This window comes from Megascapheus bottae, chromosome 4 (assembly GCF_031878675.1).
Source record: "Megascapheus bottae isolate mThoBot1 chromosome 4, mThoBot2.hap1, whole genome shotgun sequence".
Taxonomy (NCBI): Eukaryota; Metazoa; Chordata; class Mammalia; order Rodentia; family Geomyidae; genus Megascapheus; species Megascapheus bottae.
This window is the reverse complement of record NC_143512.1, coordinates 30,793,897-30,802,940: the sequence shown is the minus strand read 5'-3', so window position 1 is coordinate 30,802,940 and position 9,044 is coordinate 30,793,897.

Here is a 9,044-nt window from a genome sequence, read left to right as displayed (position 1 = left end):
GGTAAAACAGTATATACATATATCTACATGTATATATGTATGTTTTTCACATATATGTGCAAAATATACATACCATACACAGACACACATATCTAAGAACTTGAGCAAAGGTGTTTTTCTCTTTTGCTCATCTGCTTTGTGAGGATGTTGCAAGAATGTGTCATTTTTTTTTTTTTGTGGGTCATGGGACTTGAACTTGGCCTGGGTTCTGTCCCTGAGCTCTTCAGCTCAAGGCTACTGCCCTACCCTTGAGCCAAGTTCTACTTCCTGTTTTATAGAGGTTAAGTGGAGATAAGAGTCTCAGGTCCTTCTGTTCCCTGACTGGCTTTGAACCTTGATCCTCAGATCTCAGCCACCTGAGTAGCTAGGATTTCAGGCATGAGTCACCATGCCTGGTGGAATGTGTCAATTTTTGAAGCATAGATTGAGAGCTTACTAGACATCAAAACTGCTGGCATCTTGGTTTTGGACTTCCCGTTTCCAGAATTGTAAGACGTAAAATTGCAATATTTATAAATTATCTAGAATAAGATATTTTTTGGTAATGGCATGAATGAGCTCATATACACATAAAGCTAGAATAATAACAATATTTGCCTTTTTGTGTCTGCTTTACACTATTTATCACAGTTTTTATTTTACTTAGACTGTATCAAAATTTCATTCCTTTGTGAATGAATTATATTCTATTGGGTACATGTACCACATTTTGCTCATTCATTGATTTTTTGGTAGATATTGGCATGGGCATTGGAATGGATATTATGCTTGGTGAATACATACCTGTCTCTTCATGTATTTGCTCTTGATTTCTTGTCATGCTAGCACTGAAGAAGCTGATCCTATCCTAATTCCTCTGTAACTTTTTGAGGAACTGACACTTTATTTTCACAGTGGTTGCAACACTTTATATTTCTCTAAGCACTGTGCAAAGGATCTAGTTTCTCAATGCCCTTGACAACACTTGGGATTTTTTATTTTTTTGCGGGGGGACAATAAATATGTTAATAAGTATTATTCCCAAACTTTTGTAATTTAAATAACATATTTAAAAATGTACATTAATTTTATGTAAATTGTCACCAAGTTGTCATTTTAAATGATCCTACATTTCAACTACCTTTTTATTTTGTTTGGCTAACCTTCTTGGCTAAATGAAAAATTCCTTTACTTAAAAGTGGTGCCAAAGGCATAGCTCAATGACATGTAACCCTTTGTTAAAGTTAAATAGGAAAATAGTTTTGCCTTCATGCATAAAGTAAGGGCTATGGTAAAGGTTAACAGACAAATGTAGATCCCTTTACACATTCTAATTATAGTTATTTCCTTTTTAAGCCAGGTACTAAATTTGACTTGATTTGAAAATAATTTGTGTCTTTTCAAAGATCATTTGATGTTAAGTGTACACTTCTGGAGAGGGAAAATGTGAAGGTGATTTGGGGAAGAGACCTACATAGAGAAGCTACTCATAGGAGAACTGGGTTGCCTGTCTTGGGGAAAAAAAAATCAATGGGTATTGAGCTTTGATTGAAGATGGCTACAAAGCATCCTTTAGACACATTTTAAGGTTCAGTGTTTCATTTCTTGCACTGAGTACCAGTATTTTATCACCATATAATTCTAGGTTTATATGGCTATAGAGCTTCAACTTTGGGTTCATGTCTGAAATAAAAGTCCTTAAGTTATTTATTTGTGGTTCTAAGATAAAATAGCTGTATTTTTGTTTCCCGAATCAAGTTCAACGTACTTTATAGGACGATTACATTGAAAAATTCCTTTAAGAAAATAGATACAAATGAAATTCTTTGAGATACACAATGCTGATAGCATTTTTATTGAAATGATAAAGTACTTTATCTGTTTAGAATATCAGCTTGTAGTAGTCAAAAAATGATCTACACAACTCTGGCTAGGGATCAGCAAGATATACATAAAATGAATTGTGTTGTTTTCTCAGATAATCTGTATTCCAAACTGTAGAGAAATGTATCAGATTGGGATATAGACATTTGTTTTAATGTAACCATAAATGGAGACCATTTTGACAGGAATAGCCAGTATTTTCTCATTGTACTGAGTGGTTGTAGAAATGAGTGAATCATTGCCTCTCTTAATGAGTCATAGCTGCCTGAATGGAGTTGTGAGTTTTCAGCACTCTTTCTTTGAGTGATAGAAATAATTTTTCATGATTTTATATATTATTCAATATCTCTGTCACTATCTCTGTTGATAAATGTTATGAAAATGATCCTTTATCATTTAAAATCAATCAGAATATTTACAATTCATACTTTTATTCTATAGATCTGAAAGTACTTTGCAAAAATCAATTAATTTGCACAATATAGTGCTGTAAGATTTGTCTTGTTATCACCATTTTATGGACAAATTCAAAGCAGGAGAGGTTAACTAACCCATTACAGAGTCTAAAGGGCTAGAGTGCGAGGCAAAATGGACTGAAGACTGACTTAAAGGCCAAGAACTCTGCTTTCACCATGGAGTTTTAATTGATTTAGATCAGTTCCTCTGGACTAAAAAGCACATGCAATATTTCTGAATTATCAAGCAGCAATATAGTGTAGATTAAATAATTAACATTCTGAAGTCCTTTATAAATGTGAATTATTATTACATATTCTAGCCTTAGACTATTAAGTAGGCCAAGCTACTTTCCAGCACTGGTGTCTGAAGTGTAAATTAATTGGTTAAGTGAGAAATTCATCTCACACTTTTCCTACTGAGAGATCAGACTCCTTTGTTCTGATTGAAAATCTATATATACCATGGTACATTTTACTCTCCCTCCCTTAATGTGTGTATTTGCATCCAATTCCCTTATAAATTTGAAATTCATTTTCCATTGAGATACAAGTTCATAGATGCATAAACAATTTATGATTGTATGAGAAAAATCCCACCTTCACTTTCCTGGAGATACAGTTTAAAAATGATGTCATAAGGCCAGCTCAATAGTAGTTTGATTCACTACTCTTTTTTTTTTTCTCTTTTTCCAGTCCTGGGCTTTAGCTCAGGGCTTGAGCACTGTCCTTGGACTTTCTCAAGGTTAGAGCTCTACCACTTGAGCCTCAGCACCACTTCAAGCTTTTTTCTATGCATGTTGTACCAAGGAATCAAACCCAGGTCTTCGTGCATGCTAGGCAAGCACTCTACCACTAGGCTAAACTCCCGGCCCCTGATTCACTACTCTTAACAAACATGTTTGGAAAGACTTGAAAATGGTATTTCCTTCAAGGAGACATTATTTTGGATTAGCAAACTATGTGCTTATGTTTAAGGTTTTTTATTTTTAATCTGTCATTCATGAGGCTTGAACAACAGGCTTGGACATTGTCCTTGAGCTTTTTTTTTTATTGTAATTAGTAAAAGGGTTACATGATATTTGCCAGATAGAAGGTGCATTAATTCACATACATTGATACCTTTTCACATGTCTTGGTACCCATTTTCACTATGTTGGTTCTCCCTAGCCATGAGCATGGGATGTCTTTCCAATTCCTAGTGTCCTCTTTAATTTCTTTTGTTAGGCTTTTGTAGTTTTCACTGAATAATTCCTTTACATTTTGGTTAAGTATATTCCTAAGTATTTTATTCATTTGGGAGCTATTGTGAATGGGATCATTTTCTTGATTTGGCCTTCTGTTTGTGTATTGTTGGTGTACAAGAAGGCTACTGACTTCTGAAGGTTAATTTTGTATCCTGCCACTTTGCTAAAGCAGTTTATTAATTCTAGAAGTTTGGGAGTAGAGTTTGTTGGGTCACTCAAGTAGAGGATCATGTCATCTGCGAATAGGGATAGTTTAATTTATGTGGATCCCTTTGATGTCCTTTTCTTGCCTTATTTCTCTGTCTAAGTGTTCTAGCACTATATTGAAGAGAAGTGGAGAGAGTGGGCATCCCTATCTAGTTCCTGATTTTAAGGTGAATGGTTCCAGTCTTTCACCATTTAGTGTAATACTGGCTGTAAGTTTTTCAGATATGGCTTTATCTATTTTGAGGAATGTGCCTCTTATTCCTATTTTTTTTAGTGCTTTCAACATGAATGGATATTGTATTTTTGTCAAATGCCTTCTCCGTGTCCAGAGAAATTATCATATGATTCTTATCCTTAGCTCTATTAATGTGATGTATTACATTGATCGATTTGTGAATGTTAAACCAGCCTTGCATCTGTGGGATGAAGCCTACTTGATCATAGTGTATGATTTTTAAAAATTTGTTTCTGGATTCTGTTGGCTAATATTTTATTGAGGAGTTTTGTGTCTGTGTTCATTAGATATAGGTCTATAGTTTTTTTTGTTGGGTCTTTCCCTGGTTTGGGGATGAGACTAATATTAGCTTCATAAAATGAGTTTGGCCCCCCCATCAATCCCTATTATACAAAGGTCAGACTTCTTTGCTGCATCTGCAAGGTCCTGGAGTTCTCTCTGGTGGATTCTGACTAATCTTTCCAAGGTGGTGATTCTCTTTTCCATCTCTTGTGTTTTATCTTCCATTCCTGATGTTCTATTCTCCATGTCAGTCAATCTGTTGCTTAATGCGTCCATTTTTGCTTGAAGTGTGGACACTGAGCTGATTAGTCTGCTGAGAGGGCTTTGCGTGGGACTTTGATTATTTATGCATGTCGTAATTCATCTTTGCGCTCTCCTAGGCATTGAGAACTGTTGTTGTAGTTCATTCAGTGGTCGGTAGGTGGCGGTCTTTACTTAGATTGTGACCGGTGGTTCTGCGAATCTGTGTATACCTGTGGTTCTCGGCCAAATTGATTCCTCTGCTGACTAGGTCAGAGTTTGCAGTTTTTCAGGTGTTTGGCCTGTTCCCAGAGGCTGTGTGCTGCTGCACGACTAGCTCTCAGCCCAATCAGTGGCTTCACAGTGGGCCTTGGGATGGGTCTGCATGCTTCAGTCTCAGCGCGCTGGGCAGATGGTTGGTTTTCCTGCGCTGTTTCCAGGGGCAAGCCCCCAGCCAAGGGTCTGGAGTTTGGGGGTTTCCAGGAGCTCTCAGCTCGTCCAGCTGGTTTCTGCTCTGTTCCCAGCGGCGGGGCCTAGCCAAGGACGTGGGCTCCAAGGGCGGAGCCATGCCTTTCTGATTCTCAGAAGGCGAGCTTGGCTACTGGTCTGCCCTTCATTTCCCTGCTGTGTTTCCGTTGCTTTGTCAGAGAGTCTGTGACTGTGGGGGGGCCCCTTGGTGCTGTTTTGCTGGGGATTCCCAGCAGGAGGGTGCCCAGCTCAAGATTTGAGTGGGATAGATGCTGGCTACTCGACTCTGCACACCCCACCCAATTTGGAAGGCAGGGTCTCAGTGCCCCCCACTCTCCAGATCCAGTGGCCTGGGACAGGAACCTGTTGAGCAGGTGAGCTGGGATACCTCTGCCCCCTTTGGTGGGGTGCTGAGTCTTAGCGCCTGCCTGCCTGTCAGTCTCTGGTCAATGGCCTGGGAGAGGAACCTATTTGGGCAGGTGGTAGCAGGGACACCTTCGCCTCCCTTGGTGGGGTGCTGGGTCTTAGCGCCCATCTGCCTGTCAGTCTCCAGTCAGTGGCCTGGGGGAGGGGGCTGTTGAGGGAAGGGGCAGGATTCCTTGCCCCTCTGCCCCTGCCAGTCTTTCTCAGGCATGGTCTAGGGGTCTGAGTTAAGTTCTATAGCTCGCCACCAGCTCTGCTTTCCCAATGGGTTTGGCGACCTGCTGAGCTACCCACTGGGTTACCCGCTGGGCTACTCACTCCTCTGCGTTTGGCTGTGGGCTGTTCCATAGTGTTGGAGAATCAATCACTCCCCTCGGATCTTAGCCACCGCCTGTGTTCCGTGTCTGTGTTCCACTGCTTGCTGGTCTGCGCTGGTTCCTACGTCCGGCTTCTGCCGCTTGCTGGCCCGGTCTATGCTGGTTTCTGCGGCGCTTGGGGCTGCCCAGCCCGGTGCCCTCTGCCTCGGCTTTCCCAGCTTGGAGCCGGCAGCGAGGGGTTGGGGAGGGGTCCTCACATTTCGAATTCTTTGAGAAAGTTGGATGTAAGCTTTATCTGTATTTATTTTCTGGTTTGAGTACTTCTCCATCGCTTCTTGAGTTTGTTGTTGTGGATTTCTTAAGGTAGTTGGCTTGTGGGACTCCCTGGTTCTCTCTTTGTGGGAGAGAGCTAAGCAGCGTCCCTATTGTCTCGGCGCCATCTTCCTCTTCGTTTTTGTTTATTTTTTAAGTAAATATATCAAAGGAACATCACAATGTTAAAAATGTTGGTGGTACTTTATTCAACGTTTTTCTCCTAATCATTTCATTAGAAAGTTCTTGTTAAAGAGACAAAATTCTCAGGTACTTCCCAAATGAAATGAAAACTGAAGGATGAAATATGTAAGGACTAAAACTAGCTCAATGTCTTTACATAGGGAAAAGGGACATTTACATCTGCAGATGTAAATGGTTAAGTGATGAAGATCATTTTCAAGATTATGTGAAGACAGCTCAGAAATCATTCATTCAATATTGTAGAGTCAATATTACATGCCAGGCAGGGTTCTAAAAAGGACAAGAAATCTTCCCTATATTACTCACAGTTGAAAATTTTCTGTTCTAATCTTTCTTAGATGGCAGATTGCTTTTTGTTTGTTTTGATTTTTAACCACGAGAAGATGTTAGGTTTTGTCAAATGCGCTTTTTTTTTTTTTTGGAAGGATCAGTTTTGTTTTTAAATTGGCTCAGTCAGTTATACAAGGGTGGGGGTGGAATTTCATTATTAAATTTCCACACATGAGAGAACCAACATATTCCAATCAATTTTACTCACTCCATCAGAATCTATGCAGAATCCTTGAGAAAGATAATTTTCAATACATTTTCTTGTTCCCATTTCACAGTTGAGAATAGTCTACTTTAACAGCATTCAGTTTTCTTTATCCAACCCTGGAGGCATACTACGTTCCTACCTGTACCCATTGCCCAGAGTCTATTTCTTTTCCTTCTTATCCTTCTATTGATCTATTGTTGAGTTTCTCCATGCTGCTGAGCTGATAAGTTTTTGTTTGTTTGTTTGTTTTGTTTGCCAGCCCTGATGTTTGAACTCAGGTCCTGGGCTCTGTCCTTGTTGCTTTGACAAGGCTCTGCCACTTGAGCCACAGAAGCATTTCTGTACCAACAAATCGAACCCAGAGCTTAGTACATGCTAGGTGAGTGCTCTACCACTAGACCACACTGGGGCCCTGAGAAGATAAGTTTTTAAGCATCTATTTTATTACCACGCTGGGAAGTAGCTCAGTGATACAGCATGGACAAGGCTCTGGATTTGATTCTCAGCATTGGAAGGAAGCAGTTAATGCTTCTCAGATATTGTATTTTTTAAACATAAATGGTTGAATTTGATTTTCTAGTGTTTTGCTGAAGAATTTTATGCCTATGTTTATGGAAAGCATTGACCAGCAATTTTTTTTCCTTGCAATATCTATCCTTCTGTTTTACTTATAGGCTATTTTGGACCTCATAGGATGAATTGTGAGGGCAACTTAGATTTTCATTACCCTGAAAAGGTACTTGAGGAAATCAGCTGAAATGAAAAAGGTTTATTTTGGCTCATGGTTCAAAGGTGGCAGTCCATAGCACTTGACTCCTTTCTTTCTAGGCCTGTAGTACAGCCAAGTATCAGAGCAGAGAGAATGTGGTGGAATGGAGCTGTTCACCTCGTGATGGCTGGGAAGGAGAGCCAGACAGGAATAAGATAAAAGGCATACTCCCAGTGATCCTCTTGCTCCAACCATGCCCCACTTCCTCACATCCAGTACCTCCTAGCAAGGCCTTCAGAATTTGAACACATCAATGGATTAATCCTGTGATCAGAATCCTCCTGATCAAATCACCACTCAACAGAGCCATCAGCTTGGGACTGAGAAGAAAATAACATAATCAAACTTTGCTAATATTTTTCTGGGGGCATAGATGAGAATAGTGTGTGTAAGATTCTTTAGTGGTGATTTTGGGTTCAAATAATTGACAGAAACGATGTGGACATGTAGTCTTGAGATGTTTTAATGGAATCTTCTGATGGTTAATACAAATTCACATCATCGGTCTACTCCGATTTTCTGATATTGAGTAGGTTTTAGGCACTTTATATGCTCTTACACGTGTGTGTGTGTGTGTGTGTGTGTGTGTGCGAGCGCGTGCTTGTGCCTGTGCCTGCCCTGCCATGGGGTTCAAACTCTGCCTGGGAGACTTTGCTGAGCTTTTTCCTTCAAGGCTATCATTGTACCACTTGGGCCCCAGCTCCAGATGTCTGGCAATTCTAGCCTTTTTTTTTTTAAATATGGAAATCATTGATAGTTATTGCTGAGGGATTTATTTCTTCATTCATTTCTTTTATTCATTCATTTGGTGTTCTGGTCTGAGTATATATGTTTATTATTGCCTTCCATGTTTTATACTTTTATCAGCATAACATGACTTTTTGTTTGTAGAACATTTGTTCTATGGATATTAGTACAGCCACCTTATCTTCTTTTTTCAGTATTATTTACATGACATAAAATTTTATATATATTTATTTTTAATCTGTTTTTGACAGTAAAACCAGAGTATATATCTTGGATAAAGCATCTAGTTGTGTTTTTTAAAAAATTTATCTTGCCACCTGGCTCTGGTGGTTCACACTTGTAATCCTAGCTACTCAGGAGGCTGAGATCTGAGGATCACGGTTCAAAGCCAGACCCCAAACAAAAGTCTGTGAGGCTCTTATCTCCAATTAACCACCAGAAAGTGGAAGTGTTACTGTGGCTCAAAGTGGTGGAAGACTAGTGTTGAGCTGAAGAGCTCAGGAACAGCGCCCAGGCTCAGAGTTCAAGCCCCATAACAGACAAAAAAAAATTATCCCGCTTTTAATTCATTTATCTTTAATTTAATTACTGACAATGCAGAATTTATAGTTATTGTTTTGTTCTTTTTTTGTTTTGTTTTGTTCTTTTTTATATATCATATTTCCTTTTACCTTTTTGATTTCTTCCTTCTCCTGTGTTAAGTAGGTGTTCTCCACTAGATAATTTAGATATTGTTT